Raw genomic sequence first — 17,912 nt, forward strand, 5'->3', positions numbered from 1 at the left:
TGTTCACAGGTTGATCTCACTTTTCAATGGTTAAAACTGCTGTCAATTCTTAGAAATGGCCAGCTGTTGGCCAGGAGAAAAACTCCCATCAGCCTCCAGTGGTTTTAACTTCCTTAGGTGTTTCTCTTTGTTTTCTTAAATGCCAGTCTATCATAATCTGCTTATGTAACTCTTAGAAGGGAAGAAGAACATGGTCATTCTGTGCAGTCCTTTGTTGAAGCATTGAATAACTCAAGTCGTCCTTCAAATAGCTAAGTGGCACTAAGTGGCACCTGGAAAAATTAAGTACTAGGGAGTCTTTACACACACAAATGGCTTGACCTTGTATCACAGTCTCCAAACCTGCACATGGAAGTCAAGGGATTTCTCTTAACATTAGAATGGTATTTGTTGGGTCTCAAATAATGGGTTTTTGCAATTAGCAATCTATGCAATGAATGATATAATAAAATTTTGTTTAGCAAAAACAGCTGCCAACATTTAAAAATATCTACCAAATCTTCTTCCCATTAAAACAGTCTTGTTAAAGTTGTCTGTTCCAAACAGAACAATATTTTACTGTTCTTGGTTATGTGGTTTTCCTCCTCAGATTTCCATGAAAGTATGTGTTTCACAAAGCATATCAAAGTTGTCTTGTAGGCAAAAACATATAATCATCAAGCGTGTAATTTTGTTGAAGTCCCCTCAAAATGGCTAGCCATGCTGCCTGAACCATTCAGAGATATAAGAGGAAAAAAAGGATTTTGCAGACACTCCAAACCTGGGTGCGTGGAAGAGCTTAGATGAGCCTGTGGCTCTGCAGTCACCCATCAGGAAGTCACCCAAATGCTTTTTATGTTGCATTTTCTTCATTTGGGAGGCAACTACTGTGTAAAGGTTATGGGTTCTACTAATGAAAAATGTAATACACGGTCCATGTGTGGCTGGGTTGGCCCATACCTGTTCCAGCCATACCTGCTGTTGTGATGCATAATCCTGGCTCCTGCTCCTAGGAAGAGCATCCTGCAGCACTGCAGGTGGGAAGATTCCCCCTTGCACTGGCTCCCCATTGAGCTTTTTCTTTTTAATGCAGCCAATGCACTTAAGGTGAGGACAAGCTCACTTCTTCCTTGCCTGGTTGTTCAGGATGAATTGTTAACAAAGCACTTGAGTGACAAACCAAGATTGTTTGTTGAGTGCCTTTTGCAGTCTGCATGGACACTCTACCTTCTGCAGGAGGTATTATTTCCTTCTCCCATGGAACTAAAGCCCCACAAATTCCCTCTGCTCTGCACCATGCTTTAACCAGGCCTGAAGCATGTATATAATAATACACAGATCTATATCTATCTATCTATCTATCTATCTATCTATCTATCTATCTATCCATCTATCCTGAAGTATATAATCTATATATAGATATAGAACTTCTGTATATGTATATAAGTTCTGTGCTGCTCCTGCTTTATGGGTGAGGAAAGGGGATAGTGTACGTATCCTGAACAAAGAACTTAACTTTTCCTTGTACTCTCCTTTGTAGCCTAGCAAGTCTTTTGGTGAGAAGAATTATAATCCTTCTCCTAGCAGCACTTCATGAACTGAAATCATTCTCTAGGATGATGATGACATGCCAGTTCTTGGTATACGGACATGAGTCCTGAGATCCCACACGTGGATACACAAAAGGACTGCATAGAGTGCTGAAGATTGGGAAGATACCCTTGTGGGAAAGGTGGGACCTTTTTTTTTTCCTAATGGTTGCTTTGAGTGATTCCTCCATAGATCTTTTTCCTTGTCTTGAAACAGTTTCCTTGATGTGCTGGGCTTTATATCCTTGAAGGAATAGCATGGTCTAAGTGGAAGTTGGTTAGCTTTGTCCTTTTTCCACAAGATAGGACTGCAAAATTACTGAAATGTTGCAACTATCAATCAGGTGAGTGCTTTCATTGTAAACCTGTAAATCCTCTTAATCCCTATTTGTACGAGATGAATGGGAGCCTGCAGCCCACCTACTCATGTCACTCCCATTCATGCCAAAGACACAACAGCAAATACTGATTTCTCCCTATTTAATGCAAGAGCATTTATCTGCCAGTGTCCAAACTGCATTTCCATGACATAAGAATTGTCTGGATAATTAACTAATACAGTTAAAACACATCAGTTTGAGCAGATGTTCTTGTCTTTGCTTTTAACATGAATGGCCTTGATTTTGTAGCAAAGTCAGTGAGATGGTGCCTGAATGTAAGAGACTGCGGTTGTGAAGGTTTTCAGAATGATGGCCTATATTTATATTTCTTTCAGAAACTCTCCTTATACTTCACACAAACCTCATTCAGAGAGTTTTATTGAGACAACACATTCAAGTCTTCATTATTTGGAGATGTCTGCTGTTGCAGTCCACAACCTCAGAATCATGTCCAGGGAAGCCGCAGGGTTCTGGGGACCAGCATGGAACAGGAACAAGACGGACTTCTGTTCATGAAACCATTTATTCAGCATGGGAACAAATTCAGATCCAGAACAGAGAGCCTCAAACAAAGGCAGGGTGATGGGTTTTGAGGAACAGAACTAGGGTGGAATTCAGGGTTAGGGACCACTAGAAACACAGCAAGGGAGAAACCCCAGGAGCTCAAACCCAATCAGAACTCCTGGGCCACCCTTCACAAGGGGTTTGGGGTGGGGTAACTTCATCCAGGGCTCACATGCCCATCCCCCAACACAGGGGGTCAAAATTCACACACATGGCTTACAGCCATGCCTCTTCTTTAACAATGGTTATCTGAAACTAACTCTTTGCCTCCCTGAGGCATCTCACAACAGTCTGCAATGCCATTGTCTGATTGACATTAATTCTTCCAGCTGTGCATCTATGTATTGTAATTGCCCTGATTTATTCAGTTTGTTTTCTGCAGTGTCCTCGTACCTGCTCAGCACTCATGATGCTGACAATAAACCTGGGCTGTGTGGCAGATGAGGCTGTCCAGTATCAGAAAAATATGAGAATATATGGAATGCTGGTTTCTCCACTCACCCTTGGCTCTGTAATTTCATCATCCAGCCATGGAGGACTGTGCAGGCAAAAGGCCAAGGTAATGGGTGAGTGCAAACTGTAGCTCTGCAGGAGAAAGGGACCTCTTGCCCACAGCAGAAACAGAAAGTAACTGCAATTCTAAAAGGTCTTTACTGCATCCTTAACTGTAGTATTTCCTTGCTCTGTAATCTGGCCAAGTTTAGGTAGGTTTTAATAGGGATAGACACGTTTTTACCACAAAGGTCACTTCTCTGACAAATTTCAAAATTTCTCTTCTGAAGCTAGAGATCCTCAAATAAAAGGTTGCCTGGATTTATTTAACATGTGCCAAGCAGTATATTTTTCCTTTAATAGTATTCCTGGAAATGGCTGAACTATATTGGCTAAAGCAGATGCTGAGCTGTTCAGAATGAAATTCTCAGTATTAAAGTTTGGCAAAGTAGAGTAACATGCCATGTTGTTGACACTGGGGAAGGCTGAGCACCATGGCAGCAGAGATGGGAGGTGGCACGGCTGGTCAGCAAACCAAGGAAACCAACAAGTGCTGCTTTTGGGAAACTGTCTGCTTGAAGCCAATGAGGAACATCCTTGGGCTCCTGTACTCTGAGTTTTGTATGTTCACCTTAAATAATGAACACAGAAATCCAGAGGCATCAGTGCTATTTTCAGCTACCCTGAACTGCTTAAATATGCAGTTTCAATCACCCAGGCTCCTCTCTCCCCACCTGTATTGCTCTTGGGCTTAAGGCTGGATCTATATATGGAATCTATAGTTATGTATTGGAGTTTGGCCTGAAGTAATTTGTATTGCCAACTTTTTTTGTTTGGTGGTACTCTTTTTCCACCTTTGAAGTCCATCTGCAGAACCCCTCTGTGCCCCTCTGTCTCCCCTAGATGTTTCACCATATATTTATATATTTTGTGTTAAAGCCTTACAGGGCTGTGATGAGAATGGGGACAAGGCTTCATTCTTTGCTCTGTGCCCTGTCTCCTTTCTCTGTATTTTAGGACTCAGGTAACAGGGACATAAAACTCCTGTTCTGCTTCCTGGTTGTATACTCCTGTATATTCTGCTTCCTGATGCTTTATTACATAGATGGACTAGGAAAAGCTCTGACAAGTCATACCAGGTTGGCTTTGTCTCAGACAATACTATTAATTTGGGGATAGACACGGAGTTCCTATCTCTAGAACTGAAAATGAATATAGGAATGATTGAACAAACAAACCTGTTAACACTCTGAAATTGTGTGCCTATTGACATCAGCACTCCAAGCTGGATTTTCATGCTCTTTCCAAGTTCTTGTCCATGTCCTTTCCATGCCCTCAGTTACTACATAGACTTTTTTTTCTTTTTTCTTTTTTTTTTTTTCCTTTTTTTTTCTTTTTTGAAAAATATACTGGTACCAGAGCATGGGCCCAGCACTTCTACGAACTGCAGAGCTATGAGTATCTCTTTTTATGGTTACAATGTGTGTGGGCTGCGCCTTTGGGCATGGGGTGCATCAGTGTTAGAGTGAGGCTAATAATACCCCGTAAAGATAATTTGAGAAGTTGCTTACCTTTCCCCAGGGAACAGGACATGTCTTTGTATTTCCATCTTCAGATACACAACCCACTTGTGGGCTTGACTCCAAAGCAAATACAGTGGGAGGGTCATCCTTGCTTATGTAGATTTTTTTTTGCTTCCTCTCCTTTATATTTTGCTTTGTCCTCTCAGTAGCTTTCTGCCTGTTTTCTCTGAGGCTAGTGATGTCTTGGCAAGTAATTGTTCATAACCAAAGAAAGGTAGTGGGTGAGCAGCAACTGCTGTCTTCAGTCGCCCAAGCTGACCCTGCCACTGCTCTGGTAGGAAAAAGAAGCTGTTTCAGAAGAGCACAGCTGTCCTGGGCTTTGTGCACACAAGGGCTGCTCAGAGCAGCCCCTTGACCCCATGCTGACTCTGTGACCTCTGCTACTCTCACTGATAAGCGTGATTGCAGTTTGTGTTGAGGCGTTATTCTCTGCTCCACAGAGAGAAACACTAAACTGCAGAGTGACTAAGTGCCTTTTCAAAGGCTACATAATGAATCAGTGAATGAACAACTCCCAGCAGCTCCAGGCCCCCTTCTCACTGTAGAACAATGCCTTTCTCCCCTGCATGAAGATGTGCATGTAGTATAGGTTCCATACACAATTATGTATTTCAAAAGAAATGTGAATATTAATAATTATATTATAGTGATGCCACTGTCCTCTAGGCTCTTTAAATAGCAGCACCACAACAATGTGAATTGTTCCTTTTATGCAAACCCTAGCCAGTGAAATAGCATGCCAATACAAAATAAAATCGCTGCACAAAAGTTTGACAGCTACATTCATTATATATGTCGATTAAAGGATCCTAAAGGCTTTATTGTCCCTGTACAGTGTCTGAACAATCTGCTAGCCCAATATGCTGCAAAGCTATTTTCTTACTACTTTTTCCATTTAAAAAATAGCCACCAATAACTTTTGACAAACAGTCTGAGAAAACTGCATGAGCAGTAAGGAAATCTTAGATTTTCTTGGGTATCTGTGGGTTGGAGCCTTCCACTCACTGGGTTCTGTCACATGTCACAGTAGATGAGATCTGGTCAGAAACATGGAGCCCTAAAATTATTCTACAAAACCCAAGCAGGCTGGGGTCTTGGGGATGGCATGTGGAGTAAGGGAGGGAAAGTTATGCTAAATAGAAGCTAATTAAATTATTTTTGGTTAAGGCTTTTGGTTGCTTTGCTATGTATCAGACATGCAAGCTCCTCTGTCCCAGGTCTCCTCTAGGTTAGGCTTGGCCTGTTTTGATGAGCTCTTGCTCTCAGTGGACCACCCCACATCCTGGGGGTGTGGAGCATTTCAGTTTGCTTCTCTTCTTCCATGGCACTCTCTGCTGCCGAAGCCCAGCCGTCTATTACAGCCTGATGTGTTGTAACCAGGGGCAGGGGTCGGGAGTGAGGCCTTGTCCCGGGAGGAGGATCCGGCCGCCAGCCCTCCCGCACGGGTCGGGCTGTGCCCAGGGATCAAGGCCCGGCAGCTGCGAGAGGGAACAGCCAGAGCCCGCCTGGCTCCCACACAGCCCGCTGCCTCCTTCCCCAGCCCGGAGGGGACCCCTCACGGCCCTGGTGAGGCCGTGTCTAGAGTGCTGTGTCCAGTTCTGGGCTCCTCAGGATAAGAGGGACATGAAAGGCCCTGGAGGGGGTCCAGCCGAGGGTAATAAAGATGATTAAGGGACTGGAGCATCTCATGTATGAGGACAGTCTGAGGGAGCTGGGTCTGTTCAGCCTTGAGAGAAGATGACAGAGAGAGAACCTCATCCATATCTGTCAGTAGCTGAAGGGAGAGTGCCAAGAGGATGGAGCTACGCTCTGCTTGGTGTTGCCCAACAATAGGACAAAAGGCAATGGGCAGAAACTGATGTATGAGAAATTCCATCTGAACATGAGTAAGAATTTCTTTACTGTGTGGGTGACCAAGCACTGGAACAGATTGCCTAGAAAGGTTGTGGAATCTCTCTCTTTGGAGATATTCAAAAGCTATCTGGACACATTCTTCAATAACTTGCTTTGGGGGACACTTGCTTGACAGGGAACTAGATGACTTCCAGTGGTCTCTTTCCAATCTTAACCATTCTGTGAAAGTGTGATGTTGTAATCTTGTGCCATGACAGACCATACTAAATCTGATTTATGAGAGTGTCATAACTTTACCGTCTTTGTTCTGGGCTGGAACTTAGATTAATTTTCACAATTCAAAATACTTTGGAGTTTGGTTCTTAATGTGTGCTAGTGTGTGGCTTTGCTCTCAGACCCTGGTCATGGGCACTGCAGCAGCAGGAATACCTTAGGAGGTTACTTCCTGCATTCATATCTGCCTGTGCCCTTCTGACAGCTGCCTTTGGGATGAGATGCTGCTCTTGGCCTGTGCTAAAGGGCTGACCTGAAAGTGCAAGGAATAGCCTTGCTCTTGTGTTTGGGGGTGAACCATGGGGATGCTCTGTGAGGATGCATGCAGAGAAGATACTGCAACCAGATTGCTGATCGTGACAACTAGTGTTTCTACTGAAAAACCCTGGTGAAGAAATTGGAAAAAATGGAAACTTTCAAAGAATTGAGGTGTTAATTCATGTGCTGAGAAAGCTGTTCTGCCCACTCACCATCCTAAAAACTGTGTGACATTTCCCTGAGGTACACTGCTTGCTGCTGCATCACGGGTATGTGTTTGATCACAGGCAAAATCAAACATTCTTTTGTAATCAGTGGACTCAATAACTTCAAGATACATGGGAGTAAAAAGATGTAGACTGACGCTTCTCACAGGGTTGATGTTTATGTGTTACGGTCTGTTCTCTCCCCATGCAGCATTGCCTGTATAGAGATTGTCCTGTACAGAGCCCTTTTATTAATGTTTTAAATAATTATCACCATTGTGGAAAGGGCATAGAAATCTTTTCAGTGGAATTTATGGTGAGCACCAAATACTGTGCAATGGAGCATCTGTTATCTGTGATAACAGCTACCTTGCAACTGACAACTACCTTTGATTTCAGGTTTGCAAGACTAGACTCAGCTAAACACAGTTCAGTGATGCTGACAGGATGTGAAAGGCTTTCTGTAAGCAGAGTGGGCTGTGCGTTTCTCACCAGTCCATCTCTGGCCAGGGACATACTTTGTACTGTGTGGATGCAATGATAAAGACACTGCAAACACTTTTACTCCTGTGGTAGGGCTAGGAGATCTAGTCGCTGTACATGGAAAAAAAGCCTACGCAAGTCTGAAGCTTCTGCTGTGTGCATCACTGCTTCATCTTGTTCTTCTGGCCCTAAAGGAAACCCTCCTGAAGGAATGCAGTGCCCAGCCCCTCCAGAACAAGAGGTAGTGTTGGCTTCCCAGTAGGAATAAACCTGTCTTTGGTGCTTGCCTATCTCTCTGCTCTGCCTTGTGGGAAAATGTTACTACTCCCTCTGTTTGGATGATTGCTCACACGTCTGCAACCGCAGACTTCATCTGTGAACTTTTAGTAGAAATTATGCAGTGATGCTGGGATGGCGTTTGCCAGCTAGGAGCTGTTTTCCAGTGTCACTCACTTGTAGTTGGCATGTGGAGCTCCTCTGGTATTTTCTCAATGTTTAATGTGACCGAATTGTGTACTTCCACTACACTTCCATCAGCTCTTCTAGTGTGACAGTTGCCACAAATTCCGTGGCATTCAGGAGCCTCTCTGACATTTGCAGCTGGGTGCAAGACACAAGTTCCTTGATTTTGCTGCATCAGCCCAGTGAAACATTGCACGGCTGCGTGTGCAGCCAACTGCTTTATGTTACGCCTGGTGAATAATAAAAATGTAACCTCCAGCTGTTTAATTTGCTCTAGGGGAAAAAAAATAATCCTAATAATCTTCATTGTGAGGTGTCTCCGATCAGGGACGTAAAGATTTAGTTTCAGATATGTATTGTTAAAGTGAGAGGTGTGGCTTTAAATCCCGGAAAGAGTAAATTCCATTCCTCTGCCTCGAGGGATGTGCCCTGTGAGCCCGGGAAGAGTTGCCTCGCCCCCAGACCCTCCTAGGGTGGCAGTCCAGGGTGTTCTGATTGGTTTTGTGCCCCTGGGGTTTCTTCCCTGCTGTGATCCTCTTAGTCCCTGACCTTAAACTCCACCCTGGCTCTGTTCTGTTCTCTGTCTCTGGATTTAAACTGAGTTCCTGTGTTAATTCCTGAATAAACGGTTTCCTGAGTTTAACCAAGCAGAAGCCCATCTCATTGAGTCCCATGTTGGTTACCAGTAACTGTAGCCTCCCTGGACATGATCCTGAAGCTGTGGAATGCAACACTTCATATTTACTTGCATGTTTGGTTTGAAAGTAGATGGATTGATTTGCAAGATAAATGAAAAAACAAGAGAAGGAAAAATGTGTCAGTGACTGTACCATTACAGGGGAAGGCATTTCTGATGTGGGGGTCACTATTTTGACCTTTCTAGTTTTTTGTTGGTTTTATTTTTTTTTTTTTTTTTACAAGTCAGCTTTTTGGACCTACTGTGTACCAACTTGCTTGTTTGAGCTCAGCCAGCTAATTCCCTTAGTGCCCTTTGTCACCTCTCACTGTGATCTACAAGGAGGGGAAGGTGCAGAGCTGAAAGGAAGGAAGAGGGGCTGAGGTGGTCACCTTGGCCTTGGCAATCAGCACTTCCCTCTCAGCTGTGACTTCTTTTCCCTCTCCAAATTTGTGTAGGAGCGTCCCTATAGCAGCACTCCCTCCCTCCCTGTAGCCAGACCAATAAATCCTTGTGTCCTTTTGGATGGGCTGGGAAATGGTCCTTCCTGAGCCCCTGCTGCTTGAGGCACTGGCACCAAGCAGAGCTAGGTTCTCCAAGAAGGCTGGTGCTGAGGCTGTGCCCTCCATGCCAGGACCACGCACCCCTCTGTCCTGGAAGTCAGCTGGCAAGTTGTGAAATATGATTCAACACTTTTTAAAATATTGAATTGTGCAGCTGTCCTGGAAAGGATTAGAAATCAGTTCTGGAAAAGACTATAGTAGCTTTTAGTGAAGAGTTCTGCTTTGTCCTTAATTATTTATAAGCATCAGGATATAAGGACACCATGTTTAACCCTTCAGCAATGAGAAAGATTGCAAAAAATCTAATAAACAACATATGCAAATTTACAGATTTAGTAGATATAGTTGCAATTTCTGAAACTTAGAAGTGAGAAAATATCAGAAATAATGTTTATGTTTAATATTTTGTATGACATCTTGTTTGCTCAGGCAACTGGATTAGATGAACTGTAAGTCGCTTTCAGCTGAAATAGACTATTCCACATTTCTGATGGCAAAGCCCTCTCAGGGGTCTCAGGTTTGCTTACCACTGCTGCCCTGGTTGCTCTCATCACCATTCACAGTAATGGGTTTTGCTCAGGGCATGATTTAGGGGCAGGTTGATGCCCATGACGCTCCTGCTTCATGGCCTTGGGGCCAGGCAAGGCTGCAGGAGCACTGTGGAGGGGTTACTGATTTTGGTAGATGAATGATGTCAGGAAAAGCAGCTTCTCTCCCTGCCACATTTTCAGAGGGCTGATGAAAAGGTCAGGGAAGCCAAAGCAAGGCTCCTTTTTGGGCTCTGAAACATCTGTTCTAGAAGAATCCATCCCTGTCCAGAGGGGCATCCAAAGAGCCTGGCAGGAAATGTCATTTGCCAGGTCCTCAGAGAAATGAACATCGTATCACTACTATGTGGCTGGAGATGTTGTCAGACCACTGGCATGCATCCTTCCCAGGGGTCTGTTTTCTTAGAGCATGGTGCATTGAATCACTGACACTTTCTTGGAACTATTCTGGTCCTCCACAACTTCATCTGCTGTGTTGCTGAAAAATTTAGAAGCTAGAGATTACTTGAACTCCCATTGTGTCCTGCATCTTACAAAAAAAGGTGTAATCTCCATTGCAAACTAACTCAATCTAAACAAGCTGCTATTATACTCTATCAAAGGATACTTAGAGATGCTTCATCAGTCTCAAACTGGACCATGGAATGCCAGTATACAGAACTCATCATTGTTCATTTTAACAGGTGTCTGCATATTGATGACATCAGGGGTTTGACCTGGCAGTCTTCCAGTGCTCAAATCACTGCTTCCACCTTGGCAGACGCAGATTTAGAGAATTTCTGAGATGTCCTAGCACAGAGAGAAGAAGACCCAAAAGTCGCAGCTGGAAAGAAGATCCTAGAGGGACATCACCCCTGAAGGACAGTGATCTCTGCTTTTCACCAGCTGTCAGCACTGCTGATCCATGTGGGCTAGGCAGGGCAATGCTGCCTTCTTCATGTAAATCAGAAGAGCAAGGAAAGCTAATTGCCAGGTAAGGTCATTAAGTATTTAATTTATTTAATTAATGAACCAAGAGGTATCATCTCCAAATTTAGAGTGATAAAGTCAGAAGCTTCAAAACCAGAAAGAAGTGTTTTGTAATACCCAGAAGTGGGAATTAAAATAGAGATTAATCCACGTTGTATCTTTGAAGCTTCGATTCATGCCCATAACTGTGGTTCTGAATTGCTTCTCAAGCTGGAAGACATGTGGATGGGAAATCTTGCAAAATATCAGATCTCATAGTATTTCTGCCTCTTAAAATTAGCCATGTTGAAGGATTGGGCACTGTCAAGGCTTAGTTCTGTTTTAAAGTGGAGACTTAAAATTAGCCTAACCATGAATTTGAATTGGATCTTCATATAGTACATACTCCAGATGCTACAATAACACCTGCTAGTGCAGCTACAAATAAAAAAAGTACCTAGTATTACTTAAAATGTGCAAAAGCAATGTGTATCCCTGGTACTGAGCCACAGCATAGTTTCTCCTGGCACTGCTTGTGCTTATGGGACCTGTGAAACCAAATCTAATGCAGAGCAAGTGCCTGTTACACAAATGTGAGCTGTGGTCACCATGGGCTGTTAAGGAAAAAAAAAACCCTCTTTTTTTTTTTTTTTTCTTTTCCTTTTGCAGTCTATTTCTTATACTTATTTTATATTGCTTTTAATTAAAATGCAAGTATTTAGAGGAACAATTAGGTGGCACAGTGATTTTTTTCTATACTTGTTATTGTATACTTGTGTGTAAAGGCTTTGTGGGTGGTTCGATGACCTTTATAAGATGTCATAGCATAATTTAAGGAACTTGAAGCGCATGAGCACCTGGGAATATCAAATTAAAATAATCAGATTAAATTAAATAATCAGATTAAATTAATAAATGTAAAGTCAGTTTACACAGAGAAGTGTTATGCATCATTCTGGTGCAGCTGAATGTCAGAAGATTTTTCCCTGAACCTTGAGACAAGGGTCTCATGGCCCTGCATGAACTGTGATCACTTTTCACCATGGCATTGTCAGGTTTGGGACAATGTTTGTGGGGATGCCAAAAAGGGCATTCTTTATTGTGATGGTCTATGCCAAATCCCACTCCCAGGCTTTAATATTTTGGAAGCAATAGGACTTTTCAACAAACTGGGTAAATTGTGGACAACTTTTAACACGGGCAAAACAGTACATTTCAGAAGCTTGTCTTGGTAATGATGGCAAGGTCTTCTTTGATTGAAAGTGATATCTAATTGCATCAGACATTTAGCAGAAAAAAAAAAAGTCTATTTCTTTAAAAAGTTCTAAACAGCTGAAAACGGGAAAATGTGAAGGGACAGCTTGTGCTGAGAAGTGGCCCTACCACCATCTGCAATAATTCTTAGATACAATCCATTGGTTGAATGCTTAGCATATCATCTCTCAGTAATATTTTAGTTGTTTATTGTTTAAAATGCTTTTAGGGGTGCAGATTTAGATGCTACAGCCTGTTCCCAGCAGTATCACGAGTTTTGTGGTGCTTCAGCTTTGAATGCCCTCAACTAAAATTAACTATCCCCATTTAAGGAATCTCTTAAACACAGACTAAACTTTCCTGGATGTACTTCTGACTTACCCAGTCAAGCCTTGAAGTTAGACCCATGTTTCTTTGCCTTTAACAGTATATTTTAGCATGTACTTAATAACTATTCATGTGATATAGCATTGAAATTGGAGTTTTGCTGAACATGGACATAAGTTTGGTAATTTTCTTATTTTAGGTATTACAGCTTTTTGGGCTGTTTTGAAGTAGGTGTTGTACACAAAATTATGGTGTTCTGTATAATCTATTTCTGCAGAAAAAGGAACATATTTTCCTGCCTATTATGGAATGCTCTGATGCAGAGGCCAGTTTATTTCTAGCTCTGTTTTTTTTTTTTTTTCTAGCCCCTTTTTTTAGTCCTGTCAGTCTTGTCCTGTGTTATTAGGACAGTTTTCAACACCACCTACTCTTAGTTGTAAGGCAGAGAGATAACTTCATTTTTAATTTTGTGGGTATTTCATTTGCAGTTTTGAATTTTTTCTTGATACAAGACATAAAGAAAAGTTAATAGATTTTGCTAATCAAATGATGCATTTTCTGCATGACACAGAATTGAAAGAATGTTTTCAAAAATAGAAAATTAATCATTCCATTGCAGAAAGGTTCAAATAGTGCATTTAAGTCTTATCAAAGCTTTCTCTTACCAACTTAACTACTAATTTTTTTCCCCAAAGCTGCCACATTTCACTTGCACCTGCCCAGCATTTTTCAGGAATTTACAAGTGTAGTTGGGTGTCATACAAGGTTTCCTTGCAAATAAGCAAACTTTTAGGACTTTATAGACAACGAAATGCAACTTCTGTCTTCATCAGTCATTTTCATGTTGGTATGAGTGTTTTAGCTGGTCTACCTGTGTCCAAAATAGGTTCTTTTTTTGTGTCCTGGAGAAGGTGCTCTCTTCCCATCCTTCTTTCCATGGGCCTCATGTGGAATCTTGCTCACGCTGGTGTTGTGTGAGATGTGTAAAACACATCTGCCTTTCAACAAGCAATTATGTTTATGGAAATAATGTTTTCTGGAACTGGAAATATAGGTTAACAGATCCAGGAGCCCTTGTTACCTAGTGTGACAGAGCAGGGCTCTTGAAAGCAGAGCACCCGAATAGATGCAACTTTGAAAGGAGTAATTTGGAGCATCCTCTCAAAGTCTGGATAATGTAACTATTGATTGTCATAAGGTATAACATGGTATTTCTTCTATGCTCTGACCTAATCTTCACTGGTGCTAGATAAATTCTGTACTTATATGTGTGGACATCTTATAAGAGTAGAAGCACAGAAATCACCTGACTAAAGAAATGCATTTAAAACCAGTCACTACTGAGAATGCCCATAGTGGCAGTTTTATTTTTTACTTATGCCTCTTCTTCAGGTTCTTCTATCTTTTCCAGCCTTTGCACTCTGAAGTCAGAGAGGACTTGGCATGATCAGTATCTCCACGTACTGTGAAGATGCTCCTGTAAAAGTGGAGATCTAAGTCTTCTAGGGTTGGCTGTTTTTGACTGTGCCTTTCTCTAAGACCCCAGTAAAATTCTCTCCCTACAGAGCAACCCAAAAATTGTATCACAGATGCAAATTCAACATTTCAGCTTTATGAAATATGTCATACAACCAAGAAAGAGTTTCAGGGTCCATATGGGAGACACAATGTTCCCAAATCCTCTTGAGAGAACCCCTTGGATAGGGAAAAACAATCTCTCCTGCTTTGTAACCTTAATAGAGATTGCAATATTCCTTCAGAGCAAAACATGCATGACATCTGGAAGCAATTATTCCTTTAAAAATCACTTATCACTGAAAATGAAAATTAATAAACACTGAAGTTTCCAGTTATGCCACAGTCTGGGTGATCCACACTGGAACAAAGTAATTTCTAGAAAGCCTTAGCAGGGTGGACACAAAGCTGGTCTTGGATCCTATAGCTGATCAATCTGTTCTGAGACCAAGGAAAAACAGTTATAGGAAATGATGTGGAAAGGGAGGTTTCCTTCTCATTGTGGGAAGAGAGGGGAATACAAGGAACTGTGTCACACCAGCAGATCTCATCTATCCAGGCACTGAGCACAGAATTTATAGACTTAGAGCCAAATCATACTTTTTGGTGACAGGAGTCATCTGGCCCTTTTAAAACAGTCTAATGTAGAACTGTCAAAGGATTGGAAAGGCTTACAGTGTAATACTACTGTGACTGGGGTTTTCTGGGCTAGTAAGGGAGCACAAATGCTTTGCTGGTCTTTGCTGGCAGAGTGGGTGTCAAGATGTTTCAAAAGGGACTGATGCTAAAGCAGATCCTGATTGATTTAGATCTCACTAAATGTTGTCTTTAACCTTTCCACAGTAATGTGGAAGGTGACTGGGAGCTGGTTTCTCCTCCCTCAGCAACATTAAGGTGTGCTCTAATGCAGCAGTTCCCAGATTAATTATATTGCTCAAAAGACATGGAAGACTATGGGTCTGTTCTTAGCCTGGTTTCCCAGGGAAATACATCTGCCTTCTGACCACTCTCAAGATAAAAATACTAAATACCTTTGAATCAAAGGTTTAAAGGAACCAAAGAATTAAGACTTTAGCTAGGAGGATAGAAGCAATATGTAATAAGAGTTTAGTAAGAAGAGCAGAAGCAATGTAAAAGGGTTAATTATTAGCAGATGGAGCTAGTTAGAGCTAAGACAATGTATAATTTGCTTGACTTTGTTGTATTTGTAGAAGCAGGATGGGGAGGATAGGGTATTGTAAAGATGAAGAAACCGTAACTACACCTGGGCCCCAAAACCAGCCAGAACCAGGTTGGTGAGTTTGGTCTATGGCCAAGGGACCAGAGTCTGCCAAGAAGACAAAGGTGAAAAATTTAATGTGAGGAAGACATCCCTGCCTTCATCTTAGAAGACCACTGGCCCATTTCAAAACCCACTGACCCATTTTGAAGAAAGGACTGCGTCAGCATGAAAGGACTTTGAACTCGTTTTAATATGAAGTGGGCATAGGCAGGGTTAGATAATGCATATGTATAGGCATATTGGGTAATTATATGAATATGTAAGGTTTTTGTGGATAAAAACAGAGCAGAAGCTCTGTGAATTTTGCACATGTCTTTGGGAGGTTACTTCCCATGTGCCTGGCATCATAATTAATAAACATACATTTTCTAACTTTAATTAGTTGGAGAGTCTCTGTCCATGCTTCACCTTGAGTTTTGTGAAAACAGGTGGCCTGTTTCGATGGCAGAGACCTGGGAACAATGGAAGCTCAGCAGTGCTCACAGGCAGCAGAGGACTTGCCCCAGAAAGGGGCTATAGGGAGATCCAGATAGCGCAAGGGAGACCTGGTGGCACAGACAGAGCTGCAGGACATGTGGAGCCAAAATGTCCTGGTGGCACTGCTTTATTTTTAACCCAGCCTTGCCCTCTGCACACCTGTCAGAGGTGGGCCTCCCTTCTCTTCCTCCTGTCTGTAGAAGAGCAGTTTCAGCAGTTTTCATGCCATGTCCTTGCAAAACCTCCCTGTCTTGGGGCCTGTCTGACCCCTCTGATTGCCTCCAGCCATTTTGCACCTGCACAGTGCTCACTTGCAAAGGCTTGGCATTGCCTTTGCTCTGGGAAAGTCCCTTTTGCAGTGCAACTTGGCTGCTGCAGTGTGTAGAGCTTGCTTAGGCAGAGGAGGGATGTCAGAGATGGGACTTACTTTCAAATGATGCCCAGTTGCTCTGTGGTGATTTTGCTGAGCATTCTTCTACCAGTGCCAGGGGCTTGATGGACTCACAAAGTGTTACACTGTCTGGATGAAATATCAGTTAAAGTCCAAGGCTTCAAGTGCCTCACTTGCCCCGATGCATTCTGAGATGGAAAAAAATCTTAGATTTGCTCTTGTGACAGACAGTATGATAGATAGTTAAATGCACTCTCCTGCTTTTACAGAAGACAGCAATAAATTTATTATCAGGGCTGCAGGAAATCCAACTGCTTAATGGTCACAAAGAATCATGAGTACCTACTGTACTCCAGAAGGACTAGGTGGTAGTGCTGATGAACATATTTGTGCTGATAAACATTATGCACAATTTGCATGCCAGCTGGATCTGCTACTTACTTGCTATTCTTTTTGAAACCATAATTTTTATCATAAATATTTTCCAGACGTACATCAGTAGCTCATATTGCTTGGCTGGCAAGTCTAAGACAAGACTGTCTTAGTGAGCCAGACAGTTTGTACAAAACAAGCTGACTCTGTACCCCAGTAAGTGGTCATTTCCTGATTCTTTTGAGTCTCTGAGCTCTTTCTCAATACCTATGGTACATCTGCAGGCAGATTATGGCAAGAACATTATAACTCCACAGGCATTAATGGAGGAAATGGTATTTTGCTAGCTTGTATCATACCTCTTGCCAGTGAAATATTATTTTTAAAACGAGTTAAGGTTGGGTGGGCTTTAGAGGATGTGGTTAGGACCAAAGCTCTTGATCTTGAGACTGCAGTTTTCAGCTGCAGTAAAAATATGTCACTGAAATGTAGATGACACTTTGTGTTTCATTTCCATAAAGAAGGTGAAGGATGACTCCCATGACTATGTAGCTGTGATCTGTCTAGGTAAAGAGGGTGAATTGCAAGATGGGAAGGAGATAAAGGAAGACTGAGCTGGAAAGTGAGAAATGCATGGGAGGAATGGAGCTGATGTGCAGGAAAAGGAGAGGGAGCAGAGGAGTGAAATATTAAATCAGCAGCAGAAGTGCAGGTTTGCATTGCAGCTCTCCAAGAGGCCAATGCCAGGGCCCTGCTGAATAGCCCCAAGGCAATCCAGAGCTGAAGCTTGTTCTACATCAGGTGAGGCAAGGGGCAATACTGCTCTCCCCTCCAGGGCAAGCCTGGGGATGAGACTGCATGGGGAAGTCAAGGAAGGTCTTTTGACAGCCTGTTAGATTGTCATTCTCCCAGTGACATTGATAGTTGGATCAGGGTGGAATTTACTCCTCACCTCAGGGTAGCAGGTGGGTTTTTTGTTATCCTCAGCACCCTAAAGAAACACAAGCTTCTGAGGATCATAAAGGCATTTTCCTCTGGGATTTGTTAAGCATCTGTGGCTTATGATGAGAGCAGGAGGTGTAAGGTTTTTTCTGGGGGGGTTGTTTGTTTCAATGCTCCTGCATTTTTTGACAGGTCGTTACCTGCAATGGTCTCTCTGCAGTTCTCTCTGTACAGCACTTAGAGAGGGGTACCCTGAAGAGTTGTGATGGGTGGGTCTGGAGCAGTCCATGGGTGGTTGCGTGGTGAATGAACAGGTCATTTAATTTCAGCCTTACTAGGCAGTTTGTCCTCTGGCATGTCCCAGACAATAACTCCTAACTTAGCTTTTTTTTTTTCTTCTTCCCTTAAAGCATAAAAACGTAGAAGAGCAGAGAAGTAGCAAATACATGGAAGTCCTTGTAGACTCCTGTTTGGTGGTGATTGGTTCAGGCTGC

At 42.4% G+C, this 17,912-nt stretch overlaps 1 protein-coding gene across 6 annotated transcripts in view; it reads left to right on the top strand.

Annotated features, from left to right (window-relative positions):
* SOCS5 (suppressor of cytokine signaling 5) overlaps window positions 1-17,912 on the top strand; it is an 82,244-nt gene that overhangs the window by 49,398 nt on the left and 14,934 nt on the right. For 3 of the 6 annotated variants that reach the window (XR_004496806.1, XR_001520355.3, XR_004496807.1), the window contains 2 exons: window positions 1,520-1,711; window positions 10,594-10,883. The gene's annotated coding sequence lies outside the window, so the exon portion shown is untranslated. Of the gene's footprint in view, window positions 1-70; window positions 1,219-1,519; window positions 1,712-7,590; window positions 7,903-10,593; window positions 10,884-17,912 lie in introns of those variants that run through there. The other 3 variants (XR_004496808.1, XR_004496809.1, XR_001520366.3) reach the window with 3 other exon arrangements.

Source organism: Parus major, chromosome 3 (assembly GCF_001522545.3).
Source record: "Parus major isolate Abel chromosome 3, Parus_major1.1, whole genome shotgun sequence".
In the NCBI taxonomy this organism is placed as follows: Eukaryota; Metazoa; Chordata; class Aves; order Passeriformes; family Paridae; genus Parus; species Parus major.